Here is a 25,243-nt window from a genome sequence, read left to right as displayed (position 1 = left end):
CTGACTTATTTTTTTTGATCTTCTTTTGAATTCAAAGGTATATACTTCAATGTTATTTCTCCATATCTTTTCTTTTCTTCACTATTCAGATCATTAATGCCCTCCATATGTTTTCAACTATGTCAACTATTGACTTCTTCTTTGCTTATATTATGTAACCATCGAATGCTTCAGATATGTTATTATCAATGACATCACAATGAGAAAATGGACTGAAGAAAGACTTCACAAATTTTTATAATTTTGCTTCATTGAAGTTCTTCCATGCTTTTTTTAATAATTCTTTCAACTCATCTATTATATTAAGAAAAACTCCTTCGACTGTACACTTGGCAACCTTGAAGAAGGTGGATTTGAAAACATCACCCTTATCCTTTTTCCTTCAACTTTCATAGATGTGCCTTGTATAATGCCTATGCTTAGTATGTGGTAGTGGATCACTAACTAATTGAATTAACCCCTATACAAAGAATATATAACAAAATATAATTTAACTAAATATTAGAAACTACAGCAAATGTAACTTGACTTAGTAGTTTACCTTCTGTTGGTCACTAATAACAGTCTAACCCAGTCCATCTCCAAATCCAAGATCTTTAGCTAATAAATTAATGAACTAAGTTCATGAATCTTTGCATTCCACCTCGACCACAGCCCATGCAATTCGAAATATCTAGGTATCAGCATCTTTGCTAATGGTAGGTAAGAAATCATCCTTATAAATCTATTTAAGAGAGCATCCATCTAGACTAAATATAAGCCTGCAAGCTCCCAAAAAACTCCTATAAAGAGCTTTAAAACCTATATACAATCTATACAATTGCACTCCATTAATAGACCTATTAGCCTTCAAGATTATTGTAGTGCCCTTGCTGCTCTTTTTGATCTCTTCACAATAATCAAGTAACTTGGTATAATACTTATGGTGAGACCCTCTAATAGTCTCCAAAGTCATATGCCTTATCCTCTAATATTTATAGATACTTACATCTACATCAAATTTTGTCCTAATGTCATGCTTCATTTTCTTAGATTTATAAATAGAACATATCCTATGCTTATCATGAAACTCTCTTACAATCCACTTGGTTGTTGTTCATTTATTATTATGTCTTCTTACATATTTATATTCTCCAATATAAGTCTTTATTTGAAATTTATCTAAATATTTCTCATATGAACTCTATAACCTAAATGGATAACTATTAAATACACAATTTATCTCTACTCAGATTGCTTCATTCTTGATAAATCTTACATTATATCTTTGTGCTACACTAACTTGACCACAGCATCATAAAAGTACTCCATGGTATTGAATATCATATCTTTAGAAAAATTTTAGTTTTAGAGTTGAAATAAAGTTATCTCTTCCTCTTTCTAAGATCACCAATATTATATTCATGACTTGACTCAAGTCTATTAAAATCAGAAGAATCATGATACTCATTGCAGTAGCCTGCTTGCTCTTGAACTTTCTCCAAAATAGTAGCTTCAATTTATTAGTCATATAAACTCACTAATAGGTGCTGGTGGATTTTTTTACACCTCATCAGCTCTTTTTCTATTCTTACTCTTCACTTTACTGACTTTATCTCTCATAGCTATCAACTCATCATAATCAGTTAATAGCTCAGCATCTGTACAGTAGTTGTATGTTATCACTCTCCTCTTCATCACTATTATTGCATGGTCTATCCTTTTCATCCTTACCACCTTCCTAAATAATCCTAGGAGTCCTAGGTCACTTCGCTATTTTCTATTTTTTTTTACTTTTTAGTTCTTTGCTTGAAGTCAGTTTCTAACTTTGCTTTCCAATTGCCTTGCTGGAGCTTCTTTTTTTTATCCTATCACTATTTCCTCTACCCCATACTTGCTTCTCACCATATTTTTTTGGTTGTAATCACTATTTTTTTAGTTTGGTTCTCACCAATCTGCTTTATATGACTTCAAGTCCTAGATTTGCTTCTTAGGTGCCCCATACTTGCTTCTTCCTAGACTACTTCATACTTTACATACAGATGAAGATATTTTCTTGTATCTAAAGCAATCTTTATCATATCTTTTAGCCAACTATCTTCATATAGAAGCATTATTCTCTGATTACTATTGAAAACATAAACTCTATAGAATAATCTCACAATTTCATCCACACATAGCAACTCCATCATTTTTTCTAATTTGTCAAAGAGAAGATTCCTATATCACTGATGTTGTAATAGGCTATACTCCCTCTAATATATTCACTGCATTCTCTGTTATTGACAAACTTGTCGTCATAATGCATATTCTCAATAGTTGCAATGTTCATTCTACATGACATATCAAAAAGATTAGTAACAAATAAAATTTATAAATAGAATTTTTTTTTCTACTCTACAAGATGATCAATCACTGCATTCTCTATTATTGACAAACTTGTCGTCATAATGCATATTCTTAATAGTTACAATGTTCATTCTACATGACATATCAAAAAGATTAGTAACAAATAAAATTTATAAATAGAATTTTTTTACTACTCTACAAGATGATCAATTCCGTAATTCTATAAATAACAAACAAAAAGTCTACTTGTTGGCTTCTTAGCTTATCAACTAGAAAAATAGCTGACAAATTATGAATTCAAATCATAATAGCCATCAAATTATTAATGAAATACACAGTTAAAAAAGCAGCCTATGGCTGCCTCACAACATTCATGTGCATCCAATATTATAGATATTAGATACTTAGATTGTATGACTGTTATCACCATAACAATGATGTCGAGCACAAAATAACTGATATAGTACTGAGGATGGCATCATCAGCATGTGTTTATTATGGCATACTATACATGGTACTGTAGCTTTCCACATTACTTTGTTATTTCTCATTAATCAACCTTTCTAAGTGCTTATAAAATTAAGTCAATACTTTCGAAAGAAAGTGTTATTATCATGCCCCGAACCCAATACCTAAGTTGGACATGCAACACGGCCGTATAAACTATAGAGCAAATATTCTAGAGATCATACAAGGCCTATAAGATCACTCCGTTGTTCGAACTCTAGGACAAACCTATCCAAAACTATATATATATCCTACAATTGTAAAAAAAAAAGTTTGTGAGTTTAATAAAAATTCTCCACACTCACATCAATATGAATATAAAATATTTTTTAATAAATATATATAATTGATAGAAAAATAATAAGATTCATCTATCATCAATATAAAAATTTAATAATATCATCATATACAATTCTATTAAACATATCACATAACACCGATTATTAATTATATTCAACAATAATTCAATAAGATTATTTATCATTAACTGATTAATACAGTTCTGATCCAAACCATATTATTATTTTAGTACTAGACTAGATCTACTCATGCTTCAGCTCATAGTATCAAATACACACACATACATACACCACATTTTCACCTATGGTCGACAACCACATCTTAGCCTATGGCTGACATTATAAATATCATATTTTATACGTGTCAACTAGTTCAGATATCATTTAATTAAATATGATTCATCATTTTAATCTGATTTTAGCACTGGATTAGTCACAATCATGCTCTAGCCTGTGGCAGGCCAAAACATCTCAGCCTGTGGTTGATATGCCATGTCTCATATATGTCTGACTAGTTTATATACTCTCCTTTTTTCATGCTTATAGTAATATAAATTAATATTATTTTTTTAAGATTGAACTAATTATAGGCATGCTTCAGTCTATGGTAGGCCAAACGCAATGCTATGCCCTAGCCTAAGGCTGATTTAGTACACATACACCACGTTTCTTATATGACCAAATAGTCCAAACATCACCTATACCCCATCCATATTATTAAAGATAATATGATTTTCAATATTAGATTAGTCCCATACATGCTTCAGCTTGTGGCACCCCATTCTGAGACTGATTCAGCATATACACTATATTTTTTGCAAGATCGATTAACCTAGATGCTACCCATCCCATCAATTATGTTAAATTATATTTTTCTTATTCAGTAATCATTAAGTACTAATTAATTATAATTCAAGCAACATCAATTCAACAATATATAATACACATACTGATAGATATAGAATATACATCAATCATATAAATATATTTTCTATAAATATATAGATGATCATATTGAAGAATCCTTATCTCTATCGATGATTGACTCAAACATAGTAATCGATGAATTTCTTGATCTATGAATTCATAAATAAAGTATTTCGCTCGACATATATGCGGACAGTCACACCTCTACATGATAACGATCAAATATAAAAATCATAGATGATTAGGGATGATGAAAAAATTATGGTAAATGATTCGAACACTGCAAGTTCAAGACTCCTTTTAGGATAACTGATCAATCCAAGTGTACCGGGACTTTTGGACCCTCTATTGGTCTATAGAATTTTTATGAAGAGAGAAAAAATTTTAGAGAGAAAAATTCACAGAGAGAGATAATAGAGAGAGAATATAGAGAGGAGAGAAGAAAGAGAGGAGAGAGGAAGTTCACTCTATCTTTTTTTTTCCTTTCTTTCTTTTTCTTCTTTTTTTTTTCTCTTTTTCTTATTTTCTTTTTTTTTCTCGTGAAAATAGGAGAGAGTCTTAGGCCCCAACCAACACTCATGGCCCTTAATGACCGTGATCATAATGGCTCTAATGATGATGGCTCGATCTTTGGCAACTAAAGTAAGGCTCCAATCAGCATCAATGATCGGTCTAGTGAGAGGAAGAAAAGAAAGAAATAAGAGAGGCTCGATTTCAAAGGAATCTAGTGACTTGCTAGCTCTAATCCGAGTGGGATGGTAGCCATGAAACCAAGAAAGAGAGAAGAGCAAGGGCTTAGGTCCCTCACCTAATTCTGATGAGGTTGAAGGCACGATTGCAGCGATGAATCCATGGTAGCTCTTCGAGCCCATTGTATGAAAAATCAAAAGACATCAAGGGTTTTTGCCAACGGAAGATTGGAGATGGGAGATGATGCTTAGGGGGAGGACTTGGGGACCTTTTATAGGTCAATTCCTAGGGCTTTCGTCGGAGTTCGATGAGCCCTAGGAGTCCTTGTGATGGACTCGGAGGGAGAAATAGAGTCCAATTGGGACTCTCTTCTTTTTTTTTTGTTTTCTTATTTGCTTTAATATCCTTGTGGAAAAAAAATGTCCTTATGGTTACCATGACAAAAAGACTACATTGTAAATATAGTTGTTACTATAAAAAGGAAATATTTTTTTTTCCACTTGTTCCAAGTGGGAATAAAAAAGAAAAATATCTTGCGACCACATTTTGCTAAAGAAAAAATATCTAATAGAGTTTTGAGACCACATAGAGATATGACAAAACAAACTTTTGGGTCACTTTCTGCTCAAAATCATTACCAATATTTGATGTTAAAACAATTCTTATATGATTTTTTAGATTAATTGAGGGATCCATAGGGATGGCAAAATTGACCCGACTCGATGGGTATGCACCTACCCAAACCCAGCCAAACTCGAAAAATAGAGTTTGACCGGATTTGGGTAAAATCCGAAAACTATAGTACGGGTATGGGTACTGCTATTTTCTACTCAAATTCGAATCTGAATTCGATTCAAACCTACAGATATGGGTAGTACCCAAACCTATATTCAAATATATATGTTTATAATTCTGTTTTGGTAATTCTGTTTTGGTTGATAATATGCATAAAATTATTTTGATTATTTATATATTCTATGTTGAATTGTAATTCTATTTCTATGTTTGATTTCTATAAATATAGACTTATAAATTTTGTTGTATGTTGAATTGGTAATTTTATTTTGATTGATAATATGCATAAAATTATTTTGGTTGTTTACTTTTTTTGGGTATGGGATGGGTATGGGTTGGATATGAAAAAATGGATTATCTGTGGGTATCTCCAAACCCATTGGGTATGGAGATGGATATCTCTTTTTTTATTTAATCGGGTATTGGATAGGGTTTGGGTATAAGATATTAAGTTCAGATTTGGGGATGGATAGTACAATATCTGACCCAAATTCTACCCATTGCCATCTCTAAGGATCCATAATGTAAGGATTAGGGATTATAGAAAAAAATATCTAAAATCTTAACATGCTTATCGTACAATCTAATACAAGCTGAAGACATTACCTTCATTGTCGAAATTGAGTACCCATCACCGATACTCATCATCGAAGGCAAACACCACCTCTCTTAAGGTCATCGTCAATGTTTAGGTGCTAAGTAGGTGAGAAGGGATTTGGATCGGAATGGGTCAAAATACTAACTAAAGAGGGGCTAATTTGGGAACAAATCCTACCATTCTACCCTATCATCATTTTTGCCATATAAAAAAATTTTCGTCATATAGGCAAGTCAAATCATAACTCTATGATGGTAAGGCAATAGAAATTATAACCAAGGTCTGAATTAAAGAAACTTGAAAATTTGATGATCTAATTTCACTAAATAAAAGTTCAGAATGAAATCAAAAAATTTCAAAAAATTTAGAATTTATTGTATAATTTAAGTATTTTCTTAATTCTTTTTTCTATTCTAGATATATTGAATTTTAGTAGCTAGACTTTTCAATGAGCTTGCATTTTGTAAAAATATAATCAACTGACTTCTAACATGCGTAATACAATGCGCTTCTACCATTACTTATCCATTTCTTTTAAGGTAAGTTCCTAGTTGTTCGAAGCCAACAAAGAAAGGCTTTAACCTATAGTGAAGCAAAGATCTCAAAAACCCATCAATAAAATATGGTTTCACACCACCAGCATGTTGGAATTTATGAAGAGAAGTTATTGTAATATCTCTAGAGCAATCCTATCTTCGAATACTCATCCTGTTTTCTATTAACCCAATTTTATATGCACTAAAAAGCTGAAGTGAATCGGCTAACTCAGACTCAAGCTCAAAATCCCAAAACTTAGAAAATGTTTCATTCCATCCCATTTTAAGACCAGGGAACTTCAATATTCAACATCTATTGAGTAAAAACAATAAAAAGAAAATACAAAGCTGCACCAATAGGCTTATGTGCTATGCAAATATTTAATGTAACTTTACACTCCTTTAGTTGACAATTAGAGAGCTAGTCTTAAAACAAACGAGCTTCTCATTCTCTAATCAATCTCTGCAAACTTATCACACTATTTCTATGAGCAATATTTTTTTTGGTGGAAATGTGACGGCCCAACCCATGTAAGAATCCAAACGAACAAAAAAAAAAAAAAAAATAGGGGAGAAGACTCCCGAAGGGAGTCTTCTTCCTCCTCTCGCCGGCTCCCAATCGGAGTCGGAGACGAGTTCCCTCCGGCTCTATTTAAGGAGGAGAACCCTCCTCTCTCCTCTCATCGAGAAATCCCGGGGCAAAACGGCGGCAATCGCTGGAAATTTCTCATAGAGATCCGTCACTGTGCCGTCCAATTTCTCGCCGGAAAAGCCTCGCCGGCGACGGAGGTAAGCCTCCTCCCCTTCCTCTCTCCTCCCCCTTTCTTTTCGTGCTGATGTGCACGCTCGCCGGTGACCGGAGTCGTCGGATTTTGTTGCGGAAGAATCTTCCTTTTTATCATTTTTCTATCATCGGTGGTCACCGTCGACCACCGGTTTGGCCGCCCCTTGCCGCCGAAACGTCTCCTCTCCTGCCGATGGTCGTCCCACGCCGGCTGCGCCGTCGGCCGGCCACCCAACGAGGGGACCTCACGGTCCCCTGTTTCAGCCCAAAACAAGCCCATGGGAGAAGAAGAAAAGAAGAAGAAGAAGAAGGAAAAGAAAAAGAAAAAGAAAAGAAGAAGGAAAAGAAAAGAAAAAGAAAGGAAAAAGAAGGAAAAGAAAACGAAAAAGAAAAGAAAAAAGAAAAAGAAAAAAAAAGGAAAAAAAAAGAAGAAAAATAATATAATAATAATAATATAATAATAATAATAAATAGAATTTTCTCTCCTCTCTCTTCCATGAAGGGAAGAAAAAAGAGAAAGAAAGAAAAGAAGAAAGAAAAAAATAAAATAAATTAATTTATAAATAATAAAATATAAGAAAGAGAGTTTCTCTCTCTTCCCTCTCTTTTCAGCCTGAACTAGTATTTTCTCTCTCTAAAATTGGACTTTCTCTCTCTACTTTCTCTCTAGAATCCTCTCTCTAGATTATTTCTCTCTCCTAAGATTTCTAGAATTTTGAGAAGAATGATGATGAATTTAAATGATCCTCGTGATGGATTTTTGATCCGTGATCGTCGGACGGTACACCGACATCCACTTTGACCAGATCAAGTATTTTTAGATTTTATTTCTCATGATCTTATTGAATTATCCACATGATAATCTTAGCATGATTTGATCTGATCGATCGAATTTGTTGAATCATATTGCCTGAAGAATCCAAGATGAGTTTTCTCTCTCTAAAAATTTTCTCTCTCTAGAATTTTCTCTCTCTAAAGTCATTTTTCTCTCTCGATCGATTTCTCTCTCTTGATCGATTTATCAATGAGAAAATTCTTTCAATAGTCCTGATCTGATTCTAATGAAGAATCCTGATCCATGATTGTCAGACAGCGTACTGGCACCCACCTTAATCAGACCATAAATCTTTAGATTTGATTATCCATGATTTCGATCTAGCCATGACTTGATTTGATCATGTTGATTTCACCAATTGAGATATTGGACCAATCGTAATGTTGGATTGTATCACTTGATCAATTCGAATTGTACCTCATGAATTCTCTCTCCTCTGATTTTCTCTCTCCATTTGATTTTATGAAATCGATGAAGAAACCTCGATCCTATCACTTCGAATCTGATTTGATCTGATAGTCAAACTTTAGATCATTTAGGTCCTAATTAGATTTTGATTAGATAAAATTAGATGATCGGACCCAATCTAAACCGTTGAAATATGGTATTCGTATTCTTTCTAATTATTGAAATTGATTCTGTATAGGATTATGGATGTTTGATCATGGGATATCGCGATATGATCTACGAACAGAATTTTTGGAAGAAAATTTATAGAATTATGTGGATTTATTGGAATACGTTTGAGGTAAGTAATGTTTCACTTTTTCTAGATTTATCAGCAAATTATAATGTATTCTTCTGACATGATTTGTGAAACGATGCATGAATTGGATGAATGATATTTTGTTATGAAAATATCTTATTTGAAATGTTATGATGAAGTATGATTGAACATATTGATTTCATGATGCATTATATTGATTGATTTCGATACTACATGATTATATGTTTTATTATCGAAATTAGAATATGAAACATGATTTATGAAGAATTATGATATAAGAAACAATAAGAATTGACAACCTGACTATGTAAAAGACCCTGTCAATGGGGGCATATACGTTGGCAATTGATTGTCCTGAGGGTTTATGTCGCCAGCGAGACCAGCGACATGTCGCCAGAGAGACCAGCGACAAACCGCCAGCGAGACCAGCGGTTCCAAAGGACATGGCTGCCAGATGATTCGCAGCCTACCGCAAGCAGATACGCGGTATTATGATCCTGCCACAGGAAAAATGTGGTCATAGCTCATGGTTGACGAAAAGAAATTGAAGAACAAAAGAAATTGAAATCCCGAAAGAAACTTGAATTTTCGAAAAAGAAATGAACTTGACATGAATTATATTGCATAATTGAAATTGATTTCGAATTGATGAACTCTATATGCTTATTTTCTATAAATGATTATTTACTTAAATGCCTGATAAAATCTGTTGGGAAGTGATCATTGCTTACTGGGCTGTCTAGCTCATTACCTTATATTTTACTGTTTTTACAGATGTTGAGGAATTAAGATGATACAAGATATGAATGGAAGAGTGATCAGAAGCAGAATTTTTATACTTTTATTTTAGGTGGAAAGTCTTATTGAATTTGATGTACGACCTATGAATCATTGTTAAATTTATTGAGATATTAAAGAAAGAAATTTAGGTAGTTATGTTTGGATTTAAATTATTGGCTAATTATTCCGCTGTTGTTTTAAGATAACATGATAAGATGCCTTGCATGCTTATGAGAAGAGTCTTCTATGAGTATGTGGCGGTTGTCATGATCCTCGATTCACAATTTCGGATTGGGGGCGTGATAGAAAATTATATTAAGCAATATTTCAAGGAATCGTTAAACATGTGCGATTCTCATTCGGCAAAATGGAGATCGACAGTACAAAGACAAGTCATTGGTGATCGCTCATAATGGTGCGGTAGTGGGTTACTTCTAAAACATGATCTTTGAGAGGTTCCCAGGTGGAGAGAGGGTAGCACCTTTGAGTCTCCCCCATATTATTGTAAGAGGAAATCTCACCAATTGATGGTGCTATATTTGACCAGTTCTTTAATTGTTCAAATATTTCATCAGTCCTCTGCTCTAGGACTTCATTGTTGAAGACATTCAGAAGGGAACTTAAGGATCCTAACTTCGATGAATCTGCCAGCTTTCAAGAAAATAGCCTTCAGCTTCTTGATAGATTAACCAACATTCCTTGCTCCGAGACTATACAAGAAGTGACGCTCCATGGAGACATGGTTCTTCATTCGGCTGGGAGATCAAACTACTCGAGGAAAACAAGAATGGTGCGTGTTAATGTGATATTAGCCATATTAGTCCAATTGATATTTCCTTTATTAGACACGTAAGCTATGTTAATTCAGATCTGATTGATATTTCCTTTATTAGACAAACAATTAGACTATACATCATCATACGCATATTTTATAACGCATTAATCAAAACTATAGAGATTTCATCTTCTCCTTCTTCCATTGTTTTCCTTTTTCTTTTGAAGGTATCATATCTGATAATAAATGTGGGAAACAAGGGAAGAAGGAGAAGATGAAATCTGTGTAATTCTGCGTAATACTTTATAACAATATGTTCAAAAACTCCTGACACCATAGGATGTTCAAAAATTAATATTTAGTTTGTCCTTATTATTAGTAATATTGGAGCTGATTTTTCTATTCTGGAAATGATGAATCATACTGTAAAAGTTTTTTATTCATTGAGTAGACATTATGTACTTTCTAGAGCTATACTCCATGAAATGTGCGGCCATATCACATGTCATCCAAATGGTGGGTCGAGGCATGGTAGCATGGATGCCTCTCGATAGAAGTGAAGAATAGATAAGAATTGGAGGCTTTTGGCATGGCGGTGAAGAAGAAGAGAGGGAGAGACAGCTAGGTGGACATTCTAGAGAGAGAGAGGCGATGGCGCATGGTGGTGCTCATTGCTAAGGTCAGTGCATGAATACGGGAATGTAGTTTTAGGAGAGATTATTCCATCTATAGGTAGGAAAAAGAAGTTGTTCATCAACCATCAACACAGAATGAAGCTGTTGTAAGGGAGAATTCTATTGCACCGCCAAAAAGCAGTTTAAGTTTGCCTCCCATGCAATGCCGCATCTGAACCGGGTGGAGGCAATGCTCGTGGCACCTATCACATTCCAAGTAGGATTGAATCGGTTTAGAGAAAATGAGAGTCCAAGCCCTCTTTGTTCTAATATTTCTAATAATAATCAACATGGAAAAAAACCATGATACAATATTCAGCAGGCCTACAAGATTAAGTCTCTTCCTGCTCACTTTTCTTCTAAAATTAATGAAAAAAGTTTCACAAAATTACTAACCCACCTTCTTTATCTGATTAGATTCATGGATCATATGTTGACCTGCATTGCTAGATGCCACTGCTTGTTTAAATTTCTCAAGATAACTTTTAGAAATTTATACAAAATGTGGAATCAAGAGAAACAAAAATGCTGATACGTGATACCATTTGGTAATATGCATGAAACTGTGAATAATCAGAATTTCTGTTCCTACGACAATCATGACCATCCTCTAGACAAAATTACATTTTAAGATTCTTCAATCGGAATAGCGTAATTAATTCTGTCACCCAGCTCAAATGAAGGTAGACAAGATTTTGACAACCTTTGGGTTACATATTGCATTGTCGGTCTATATTTTGGATCCCAATGTATGCAAGAAAGTGCCACTGCAACTATATTGCATATTTCCTTCATCTCCAAAATAGAAGGGGGACATGAGAGACGCTGGTCCAACACATTTTTTACCAATGTATTCTGGTCAACAGACATTGATAATGATAAAATGAGGTCTCCAAGATGTCTTCCCATTAATACTTCAAGTGCTACCACCCCAAAACTATAAACATCACAACTTTCTGTTACCTTCATTGTGTAAGCAAGCACTGCATGAAAAAAAAAAATGTAGTGAACTCCTGCTCTTTTCTTTTATGTCACAGCAAAAGCATGTTATGAAAAGAGACAAACATCATTATCTCCAGAACAAGGAAGAAGAACATGGCTCCTAATAAAATGTCTTAATGAAAAAGTTCTCTTATGAAAAGATGTCCCTCTTAGTAAAATGTATTTTTGATTGTCTATAAATAAGTGGGATTTTTCGGGAGTCTAGTCATTAGAAAAAATTGTATGCTCTAATGATACATGAAAAGAAATCTTCAAGTTAGCAAATTTATTCTTCTATGAGTTGCATGTTAAATGTTTTCATCCAATATATTCATAAGACTCCAGTCCTAAATTACCAAAAATAGCAAAGTGACTTAGAATAGGACAAAGTAAATAAACATAAACACGCCTAACACTCGAACTATATCTCTTAAATATCCCCTAAAATATAAAAGATAAGACTTGTCGACCAAAAATGATAGGAAAATGATAGAATTAGCTTTTGACTGCTTCATAACTTTTGGCCATCTGGTCATAAGCTTTCCATCCTGTCCTAGATCACTAAAATTTGACTTATAATTTGAAAGTTATGGTTGTTTTTCTGAACCTTGGCTTATTGGCCCCAGGCACATGAAATGACTTGCAATTTGGTTGGCTCCATCTTCTTCAAATAATCCAGGCTACTTGTTCTACATAATTTTGTGATCGACTTTTAACGAATTTAGCTTCTAATTGTTGAAAGCATAAAATTGTAATCATGTAAATAAATATTTCTACATGTAAATTTTTAGAGAACCAACAAACAATTCCCTCAAGGGTATCTACTGACCATTTATTATGGAAGACATGAGATTATAGTTCTGCTTTTTTTTTTTTTTTTGGAGGAACAGATAGCAATCTTGAGTTGATTAAAATGGAGCAATCCCTAAATTCATCCTTTCTGGATGAGCTAAAGCTTGAGATCCTAGGTTACAATTGAGCGATGGTCAAGAGATAAACTCATTATTATACTAGAATACTCTTTCACACCTTGAGCAGCTGAAGCACTTGGCAATAAGAACAACAGAAAAACATACTATCGACAACAAAAGAAACAAAACAGAAAAGAAAAAGATGTTGATAATAAACCAAATTGTTAGGCTGTACCTGGAGCAGCATATCCGCATGTGCCTACAAAAGCTGTCCGGTTAGAAGAATCAAGATTCAAGAGTTTTGCAGCACCAAAATCAGAGATACAAGTCCGTAATTCTGAATCAAACAAGATATTGTTGCTCGATATGTCTCGATAAACTATTTGTCACGCCCCCGATCCGAGATTGTGAATCAAGGATTATGGCAACCGCCGCATACTTATGAAGAACTCTCTCCATAAGCATGCAAGGCATCTCATCACGATATCAATGCATCACAGCAGAATAAATTCAAATAATTATTATTCAACTTTAATTCAAATAATTAAATCAAATGTTTTATATCCAATAAAATTTTACTAAAACAATAAAACAATAGATCTAAGTTCAATGAAGTTGACAATGCTAAATCTCGCCTCTAAAAGCTCTGTCCCAATATTTCTTCCTACGCTCGAAATTAATTATCTGAATCTGAAAAATAGAAAGAAAGGTAATGAGCTAGACAGCCCAGTAAGTAACAAATATCTCAACTAGATATTTCAGATATTATCTAATTTTCAAGAACAATATTACAAATAAATATAGAAATATATTTCATGCTGATTTAATGCAAATCCAATATTTTTAAATATTCACATATAATATAATCATAAATCCGATTCGATTCAAAGCACTCGTAACTCAACAGCCTCGACTATGACCAACGTTTAACCCCCATTGGCGAGGTCCACAGAATACCAGTGCACAACCCCCACTGGCAGGGTCCACAAACACCAGCGCACAACTCCCACTGGTAGGATCCACTGAGTACCAACGTATAATCTCCATTGGCGGGGCCCACTGAAACATAGTTAGGTTGAGAGTATAAATCCACTCTGTATCAAAACACTTTGTATCATAATATATCATAATTTTTCACTGATCATGTGCATAATCGACGTACCATAATATTTCAAAAGTACTTTTTTTTCAAAGCATAATTCATAATTCATGCATAATTTTAGAGAATAATTATTTATTTTCAGAATAAATATGAAATATCTCGAGAAGATGATTCATTACTTACCTTTCACGGAGCACTGAATGAACAGATCGACTAACTTCTAGGAGATTCTTCCGTGCCTATTATCCAAAATTATATTTTTAATTTTAATTCAAAATTCAATCTAAACAAATCCCAAATCAAAACCTCATTTAAAATCAGACTTTCCCTAAACTCGATCAAAATCATCAGATGAAGCCTTCCACTATGCTAATCCTGGAGGAATAACTCTAGAGAGAGAGAAATCCATCAAGAGAGAGAAACAATCTAGAGAGAGAAAATTTTAGAGAGAGAAAGTAGAGAGAGAAAGTCCAATTCCAAAGAGAGAAAGTAAGGGTTCAGACTGAAAGAAGAGAGAGAAACTCTCTCTCATTTATTTATTTTTATATTTTTTTTATTATTTTTTATTATTATTTATTTATTTATTTATTTATATATATATATATAAAAATATATATATATATATTTTCTTTTCTTTTCTTTTCTCTTTTTCTTCTTTTTCTTTTCTTTTTTTTTCTTTTTCTTTCCTTTTTCTTTTCTTTTCTTTTCTTTTCTTTTCTTCTTCTTCTCTCGGGCTCCTTCCAGGCCGAACAGGGGACGACAGTCCCCTCCTTGTGCCGGGCTGTTCAGGCCGCGGCCGCCACGGCGGAGGCCGGCGGCAGAGGAGGGCCACTCCCCCGATTACGGAGGAGCATGGCCGGCGGTCGATTGCGATCGTCGGCGTCGGAAAATCCAAGGGAAAAGAGACCGAAACAGAGGTCTCTTTTCTGATCGAAAATCGGTGACTCCCGTCACCGGCAGCCGCGCACAAATGCACGGGAGGAAGGGAAAAGAAGAGAGGAAGAGGAGGAAAACTCACCTCGACCTCCGGTGACCTCGTCGGCGGGCAATCACGGCGAGAATCAAAACGGTGTCCGCGGCTCCGATCGAAAAAACAGGGAGAAAGAGAGAGAAAGGGGGCCGATGTTGGGTTTCTAGGAAAAGGGGAGGTCTTCTTATAGAGGACCCTAGGACTTCGAGAGGTCCTAGGATTCCCATTTCGTCCGGATCTCGGCCGAGAAGAAGACTCCCTTCTTCCCGATTTGTTTCCTCTATTTTTTTTTTCCTGGGCTTGGGGCTTGCTGGATTGGGCTTGGGTTTTGGGCTATAACATTCTTCACCCCTAAAAAAAAATTTCGTCCTCGAAATTTTTCATACCTCTCACTAGTGTATTGGAAGCCTGTGGATTCTGTTGAGTAAGCGCATAAACTCTTCTCTGGATTTTAGAAATCTGTCCACCACCCTTATGTTGTCCTTCATAAGTTCTTTGGCCAACTTGATTTTCAGTATTTAGCGGGCAGCTAGCAATTTTATGATCCATCTGACCACATTTGAAACAAGCATCTGTATTCCAATAGCAATCTTTGTCTGCATGATTTTTGCCACATCTGGAGCACTGCTCACCATCAATCTGTTGAGTCTTATTATCTATTGCTCCCTTAGCTGATCTTTTGATGTTTTTATTATTCTGCTCTTGTGTATCATTTGATTTTGCTCTCTTTCTTTGCTTTCTTTCTCTTTCCATGCGTTCTTCATTGACTTTTCTTTCAATTATCAGTGCTTTGTTTACCACATCTGCATAAGTTGTCAATTCATATGGAACCACTTGTTTTCGAATCTCAGTTCTCAGTCCCATCTCAAACTTATGAACATGTTCTTGCTCACCATCCACTAATCTCGGAGCAAATTTTGCTAACTCTGTAAATTTTGCTTCATATTCAGTCACACTCATACCCTTTTGCTTCAAATAAATAAACTCTTACTCTTTCTGGATCTTTATACTCCGAGGAAAATATTGATCGTAGAATGCAACCCGAAATCTTTCCCAGGTAAGTATTTCGCCATCTTGTTCATGCTTGCGCTGTAGTCGCTGACACCAGTTGTATGCTTCTCCTTGTAGTAAATAAGCTGCATATCAAATCTTTTCTTCATCAAGACACTCTTGGACAGCGAAGGCCTTCTCCATCTCCATTATCCAGTTATCAGCCTCCAAAGGTTCAGTAGTCTCCTTGAAAGCTGGAGGAGCAAGCTTTTTAAATTCTGAAATGTTGTTCCGTTGTACTGGTTGCTCTCCATGTTGTGGTGGTGGATGCTGATGTTGTTGTGTATCTCATTGTATCTGCTGTTATTCAAGTATTTGCTGTTGTATTTGTTGTTGCGCTTATACCATCCTGATTAGGGTCTGCATTAACTGAGCCATATCTGGTTCCTGACATGCTCTCGAAGTACTCCCATTAGGATCTACAACTCCCTCTTCCTGAGGGGTGCCACTGATCAGATGGGGAGTGCTACCATCCCGTGGTTGTGATGTCTCTCTTGCAATTCCTTGAGTAGTTCTTGTCATTCTACGGGGAGGCATGATAACCTTGTAGTAGTAAAACCTTATTAGATTCATTTATCTATTTGTTAGGATAGATTTATTATGATGCTCATACTTTAACGTCCCAATATTCCTAATGTTTACCCACCTACACTCATACTATGTCAAATTCTATGTGTCATAATTTATCCACTTATACTCTGATACCATATTAATTATCACGTCCCCGATCCGAGATTGTGAATCGAGGATCATGGCAACCGCCGCATACTTATGAAGAACTCTCTCCATAAGCATGCAAGGCATCTCATCACGATATCAATGCATCACAGCGGAATAAATTCAAATAATTATTATTCAACTTTAATTCAAGTAATTAAATCAAATATCTTACATCCAATAAAATTTTACTAAAATAATAAAATAATAGATCTAAGTTCAATGAAGTTGACAATGCTAAATCTCGCCTCTAAAAGCTCTGTCCCAATATTTCTTCCCATGCTCGAAATTAATTATCTGAATCTGAAAAATAAAAAGAAAGGTAATGAGCTAGACAGCCCAGTAAGTAACAAATATCTCAACTAGATATTTCAGATATTATCTAATTTTCAAGAATAATATTGTAAATAAATATAGAAATATATTTCATGCTGATTTAATGCAAATTCAATATTTTCAAATATTCACATATAATATAATCATAAATCTGATTCGATTCAAAGTACTCGTAACTCAACAGCCTCGACTATGACCAACGTTTAACCCCCATTGGCGAGGTCCACAGAATACCAGCGTACAACCCCCACTGGCAGGGTCCACAAAGACCAGCGCACAACTCCCACTGGCAGGGTCCACTGAGTACCAACGTATAATCTCCATTGGCGGGGCATACTGAAACATAGTTAGGTTAAGAGCATAAATCCACTCTGTATCAAAACACTTTGTATCATAATATATCATAATTTTTCACTGATCATGTGCATAATCGACGTACCATAATATTTCAAAAGTACTTTTTTTTCAAAGCATAATTCATAATTCATGCATAATTTCAGAGAATAATTATTTATTTTCAGAATAAATATGAAATATCTCGAGAAGATGATTCATTACTTACCTTTCACGGAGCACTGAATGAACAGATCGACTAACTTCTAGGAGATTCTTCCGTGCCTATTATCCAAAATTATATTTTTAATTTTAATTCAAAATTCAATCTAAACAAATCCCAAATCAAAACCTCACTTAAAATCAGACTTTCCCTAAACTCGATCAAAATCATCAGATGAAGCCTTCCACTACGCTAATCCTGGAGGAATAACTCTAGAGAGAGAGAAATCCATCAAGAGAGAGAAACAATCTAGAGAGAGAAAATTCTAGAGAGAGAAAGTCCAATTTTAGAGAGAGAAAGTAAGGGTTTAGACTGAAAGAAGAGAGAGAAACTCTCTCTCATTTATTTATTTTTATATATTTTTTTATTATTTATTTATTTATTTATTTATTTATATATATATATATATATATTTTTTTTTTTTTCTTTTCTTTTCTTTTCTCTTTTTCTTCTTTTTCTTTTCTTTTTTTTCTTTTTCTTTCCTTTTTCTTTTCTTTTCTTTTCTTTTCTTCTTCTTCTCTCGGGCTCCTTCCAGGCCGAACAGGGGACGACAGTCCCCTCCTTGTGCCGGGCCGTTCAGGCCACGGCCGCCGCGGCGGAGGCCGGCGGCAGAGGGGGGCTACTCCCTCGATTACGGAGGAGCATGGCCGGCGGTCGATTGCGATCGCCGGCGCTGGAAAATCCAAAGGAAAAGAGACCGAAACAGAGGTCTCTTTTCCTACCGAAAATCGGCGACTCCCGTCGCCGGCAGCTGCGCACAAATGCACGGGAGGAAGGGAAAAGAAGAGAGGAAGAGGAGGGAAACTCACCTCGACTTCCGGTGACCTCGTCGGCGGGCAATCACCGCGAGAATCAAAACGGTGTCCGCGGCTCCGATCGGAAAAAACAGAGAGAAAGAGAGAGAAAGGGGGCCGATGTTGGGTTTCTAGGAAAAGGGGAGGTCTTCTTATAGAGGACCCTAGGACTCCGAGAGGTCCTAGGATTCCCGTTTCGTCCGGATCTCGTCGGAGAAGAAGACTCCTATCGGGAGTCTTCTTCCCGATTTGTTTCCTCTGTTTGTTTTTTTTTTTTTTCTGGGCTTGGGTCTTGCTGGATTGGGCTTGGATTTTGGGCTATAACACTATTGGTGGGGAGCAATCATGATGCAAGTAACTAAGCGCGCTAGCGACATCTTTAATTGTCCGCACCCTCCTTTCCCGGTCCAACTCCATGGCTCTTCGGTGATTGAATAAGATATCCCTTAAGCTTCCATTTTCCATGTATTCGCACGCTAGAAATATGAATCTGCTGTGTAGACAGAATCCATAAAATTTCACAATGTTGCGGTGCCGGATTTCGGTCATCACCCATGTTTCATTTATGAAGGTTGTGTCATGGGGAAGTTCTTCATTTTCAGGTGAATGAATTTTCTTTATTGCCTCCACTTGACGTGTAGGTAACTCCGCTTTGTAGACACTCCCACTTCCACCAATTCCAACACAACATATGTTTCTCTGTGGCTTCTATGATGTCTTCAAACACAATCTAACCCTCAAAGTTCAAAATGGAGAATATATTTGAATTTCTCATTTCAATGTTATCTTTGGCCGTTTCCTTCTCTTTCTGCTGACTAGATGAACATTTACATTTACACATGATCACAATAATAAATGACAATATAAGAGCAGGAACCATAATAAAGATGAGAATTTTGTGCCTTCCATGCGCGTTATCTTTCGTGTGCTGTTCAGTGTCATGGATGCAACATTTGTTCCCACGAAGAATTCCTTCCAACCCATAAAATTTGGCCCAGCTAGGTGGAATCTCTAAGTTATTGTATGATAGATCAAAATCTATGTCACGTGGAAATAAAGATATATGAATGGTAGAGTGCCTGAGAGGTTGTTGTAGGAGAGGAGCAGAATGTTCACCTGGGAACTGAATAATTTGATGGGTATCCCCCCATTCAGAAAATTCATGCTCAAGTATACTTCCGTAAGTTTCTGCATTAATGCCATCTCTTGGGGTATCGGCCCAATCAAGGAATTCGATGATACGTCAATTGACTCAAGGGAGGCCAAATTGCTTATTGATGGAGGAATCACACAAGTGAGATCATTTCCAAATAGTTCAAGTGACTGAAGGGCATCCAAATTGCCTATTGAGTGAGGAATCACACCAGTGAGATCATTTTCAAATAGTTCAAGTGAGTGAAGAAAGAACAAATTACCTAATGAGGGAGGAATCATACCAGTGATCCTATTACTAGATAAGCTTAGATTTTTTAGAGAAGAAAGATTTCCTATTTCTAAAGGAATTGATCTCTAAAGCTGATTGTCTGACAAATTGAGATATATAAGATTGGAGAGACTACTAATGTTTGTAGGAATCACACCAATCAGATTGTTTGTGCTCAAGTATACTTCTGTAAGTTCCTGCATTAGCGCCAACTTTTGAAGCATCAGTCCAGTCAAGGAATTCATTGATAGGTCAAGTGATTGAAGGAAGGCCAATTTACCTAGTGAGGGAGGAATCACACCAGTGAGACTATTACCAGATAAGCTAAAATGGTTTAGAGAAGAAAGATTTCCTATTTCTAAAGGAATGGATCTCGAAAGCTGATTGTCTGACAAATTGATTAGGTATGCAAGATTGGAGAGATTATCAATGTTTGTAGGAATAACACCAGTTAGATTGTTTGCGCTGAAGCATACTTCTACCAGTTCTTGCATTAACGCCAGCTCTTGAGGTATCTGCCCAATCAGGGAATTCATTGATAGGTTAACTGATTGAAAGAAGGCCAATTTGCCTATTGAGGGAGGAATCACACCTGTGAGACTATTACTAGATAAGCTTAGAGAGTTCAGAGAAGAAAGATTTCCTATTTCTAAGGGAATGGATCTAGTAAGCTGATTGTCTAACAAATCGAGGTATGTAAGATTGGAGAGACTACCAATATTTGTAGGAATCACACTAGCTAGATTGTTTGTGCTCAAGTATACTTCTATAAGTTTTTGCATTAATGCCAGCTCTTGAGGTACTGACCCAATCAAGGAATTCACTGATAGGTCAAGTGATTGAAGGAAGGCCAATGTCACGTCCCGAACTCAATATCTGGATCGGATATGTGATGGCCGCACACTCTTTAGAGCAAGTCCTAAAGAATATGCAAGGCCAAAAATATTTTATTACAATCTCAACATCCATAATATCTAATTTCAATAATAACTAATAAAACTTGCATAATTATCATTGAAATTCTTTCAATCATCTGATCGGATATCATGACACTCTATCTATGCATCCGCTCACTCGCAAATCCATACCATAGCCAACCATGAGCATCCTGTAACTCTGAGAAGAAAAAGAAAAATGGTGGGGTTGAGCTTTACAACCCAATAAGAATTCTCATATTATACCAATATAATAATATAATTTAAAAATAAGAATAAGTAATAAAACATAAAATCTCATGTTCAATATCCAGAATATTGTAAATATCTATAAATTATCTATCTTGTCAAAAGAGATGTATCATCATATGTTAATAGGTGAAATACTTTTGTACAACAATTATTTCATGTCTTATCTTTTATTTCTCTTTTCATTATCACATGATCTTTAATCTTTTTATTTCTGATTTTGGACTAACCAAGTCTATACCTCAGTCACCATCCGAACAAATTTTTACTCAAAATCCTTTCAAGACTGTTCCAGGATGAGCTCCTGACTGGCTGTCCCACGTACGAAAGTCCATGGGAGGCTGTCTCAGGCATAAGCTTCTGACAGACTGTCCCAAGCATGAGCTCCTGGTCTGCGATCTATGTATAAGCCAGTGGGGGCTGTCCCAAGCATAAGCTCCTGGCGGGCTGTCCTAAGTATAAACTCATGGCAGGCTGTTTCACATGACAAGATCAGTCTAAACCATATCTCTTTTTTTTTTTATTTTTATGGATTTATAATACTTTGACTTCTTTAATCAATTTCAATTTGCAGTGTGATTAAAATAAATATATCATATCCATATAATCATGCCATCAATCACTGATATATATATATTGACATAACATACTCATGCTCAAAAATCATATAAGCAAATGATGATATCTTGAATATAGTAATTTATCGATCTCAAATCCAACGATGCAAAATCAATGATGCAAGATCTACGATAAAATAGCATATATAATGGTGATCATGCACAGGGATTCTTACCTTTATTGATGACTGATCTAAAAGTAGAATTCGATGAGCTCCTCAATCTATGAATCCAAAATTAAGATATTTTGCTCCATATCTTCTTGTATAACAATTACATCTCTACATGATCAGAATTAAATATAAAAATCATATATGGAGAAATTACGGATAAACAATCCTAATAATACAAATCCAGGATCTCTCCTAGGATTAACCAAAATTGAGATTTATTTAAGTATCTGAATCCTCCACTGATCCACAAGACTTTTAGAGAGAGAAAATCTATGAAGAGAAAAAATTTTAGAGAGAGAAAGTAGAGAGAGAAAGTGGAGAGAGAATCTTCGTATCCTTCAGATAAAGTAATCATGATCGAGATCATCAGCGGTTATATTAGGGTGACTCAATATGAATTAACCATATGATCGATGTTATAAATTTTGAATAAGGATTAGACTGAAATCTAATCTACTGCATGAATTTCGAAGCAATTTCAAGTCATCTTATTTTCATCTCAAGTTTGTACTAGGATCCGTGATAAAATCAGAGAGAGATAAAGACCCTAAAGAGAGAAAATCTAGAGAAAAAGTAGAGAGAAAATTTAGAGAGAGAAATTGGAGAGAGAAAGGTAGAGAGAGGAGAGAGGAAAGAGAGAGAGAAAATTCTCTCTTTCCTTTTTTTTTCTATTTATTTTTATTTTTTTTCTCTCTCTTTTTTCTTTTTCTTTTCTCTTTTTTTTCTTTTTCTTTTTCTTTTTCCTTTTCTTTTCTTCTTCTTCTTTCTTTTCCCGACCGAACAGAGGACGGACCGAGGGGTGCTCGGTGGCTCGGCTCCTACGAGAGGCGGTGGCGTCTGGTCAACAGCGACAGAGTAAGGAAGGCCGGCGGCGAGGTTCGGCTGGCGAGAAATTAAGAAACAATAGGAAAAATAGGGTACCGCCCCTTTCTCTCTAATTTTTCGATCATTGGCCGGTTGCCGGTGGTCAAAACCTCTCGAAGAAGAGGGATAGAGAGATGAGGATCTTATCCTATAGGTGAGATATTGCAAACGGCAGCGTTGGTGGCTAAAAAAGAGGAGGAAAGGGTCCGGCCGAACAGAGCAAAACAGAGGTTCAGCTTTTCATGGATTTTTCGATGAGCCTGACGGCCATTGAGGGTTTAAAGCCATGGGGAGAAAGGAAAGAGGGAGAGGAAGAAAGGTCGGAGTCTTACCCGAGCTCCGGTGGCATCTCCGGTGAGAATTTGGGGCGAGCACAATGAAGGGCTTCCGCAAGAAAACTTCGACGATCCTTATCGTTTTGCCCTCAATTTCTTGATGGGAGGAGGAGAGGAAAGATCTCCTCCTTAAATAAGGCCGGAGGGGAAGGAGTTTGACTCCTCCCCGGGGGTTTTCCGACTCTGATTAGGAGCCGGTCGGGAGGAAGAAGACTCCCATAAAGAGTCTTCTTCAAATTTTTTTTTTGTGGGATTTGGGCTTCTCAGATTTTGGGTCTGGTCCAAGGCCCAAATGGGTCGGATATTACAACCGATTTGCGGAGGAATCACACCAGTGAGGCTGTTACTAGACTAACTTAGATGATTTAGAGAAGAAAGATTTCCTATTTCTAAAAGAATGGAGCTCGAAAGCTGATTGTCTGACAAATCAAGGTATGCAAGATTGGAGAGACTACCTATGCTTGTAGGAATGCTTCCATACTGGTAATTATCACTAAGATTGAGATTGGTAAGATTAGGAAGGGAGGAGAAGTTGAGGTTGCCAAGGGTGCCGTTGAGTTGAAATTGAAACTCTTGTAAACTTATTCCGGTCACACTTTTGGCACGATTGCATGTAATACCAGTCCATTTGCATGGGTTGTTACTGCGATGGTCTCAAGGTAAGGAGAGGAGTTTTCCCCACTGGAGGAGGGCTTCTGCTTCTGAATTCACTGAAACCGGACCAGTAGCTGCTGTCGCCGTCTCGGAGGATAAAACCAAGTGGATTGTAGTTAAGCACAAAAGCCATTGGAGGAAGGGAAGCAACGTGCTTCTGTCCATGGGGGTGGTGGATGGATTGAATCTCACACATCAGAGTCTTGCATTTGTTTTGAGAGAACTTTTTGTAGACCAAGTCCTTGTTGACCTGTTTAGTATGTCTTGGTCCTTGGCCTTCAAAAATCACTTAAAATTCCAAATGGAAGATCGACCAATAGTTGGTTCCAGGTGGAAGACAGACTACCATGCTACCCATCACTTTTCCTTTTTCCTTTCTAGACCAGAAATTTCTCACTGACCCAGTTAGTCTTGGGCCTTACGCATGTCTCGACCATCATCACCTAAAATTCAAGTTGGAAGATAGACCAATAGCTAGCTCCAATTGGATAGACTAGGAATCCCTTGTTGACTCGGTTAGTCTGGTTCCTATGTTTCCACCACCACCACCTAAAATTCCAATTGCAAGATAGACCAGCTGGCTGCAATTGGAAGACAGACTACTATGCTGCTCATTGCTTTCTCTTTTCCTTCCTAGACTATGAATACCAGCAACCATTGACATCCTGAAGTCTCCACCCACACTTCCAAGGAGTTTTCGGAGCAGGCCCACATGGGTAAGTGATAAAAAATGGGAACCTTTCTGTTAGGATTTGACGCCTCGAGATTCAGCCCACATTGAGCCCACAACGAGGTTCGCGGTGAAAAACGGAATCCAACGAGACCAAGATCACCCGAAACGGAACTCGGATGGAGGAGATACGAGCTTTTGAAATCGGCACGACATTCGAGACGGCTGAGGACCGCCGGCAACCGACGGCGGGCGGCAGCGGCGCGGCCGCAGGCCGCGGCGCGCGGGACGCGTGACCCAGGCCCACACGGGACGCGCGACCCAGGCCCGCGCGGGGCGCCCGCGGCCCAGCCGGGCGCGCGGCCCAGGCGGGCGCACGGAGGCCCGCGCGCGCGGGCCGGCCCAGACCCAGCGGCCTGCTGGCCCCTTTGCCCCGGTCCACATTGGGGCCTGTGGACCGCGTGGGCGTTTCCCACGCGTTTCTCGCGGTCCACGGCACTATTCCGTGGATTGGAGTACGATCCGACGGCATGGGTGGCTCCCGATCTTAATCCGACGGTCTGGGACGTGATTTGGGTTGATTAAGGAGTCTTAATCATGATCTAAGTCGTGATTAAGGTTATAAAAGACCCTGTACACAGAGAACAGAGT

General features: G+C 36.7%; 1 pseudogene; it reads right to left on the bottom strand.

The window, feature by feature from the left end:
* Positions 1 to 11,875: 11,875 nt before the first annotated feature.
* Positions 11,876 to 24,087, bottom strand: LOC114914236 (MDIS1-interacting receptor like kinase 2-like; annotated as a pseudogene).
* Between the last annotated feature and the right edge of the window lie 1,156 nt (positions 24,088 to 25,243).

Source organism: Elaeis guineensis, chromosome 5, assembly GCF_000442705.2.
Source record: "Elaeis guineensis isolate ETL-2024a chromosome 5, EG11, whole genome shotgun sequence".
NCBI lineage: Eukaryota > Viridiplantae > Streptophyta > Magnoliopsida > Arecales > Arecaceae > Elaeis > Elaeis guineensis.
The sequence above is the reverse complement of the archived record's forward strand: the minus strand, read 5'-3'. Positions and strand labels throughout refer to the sequence as shown.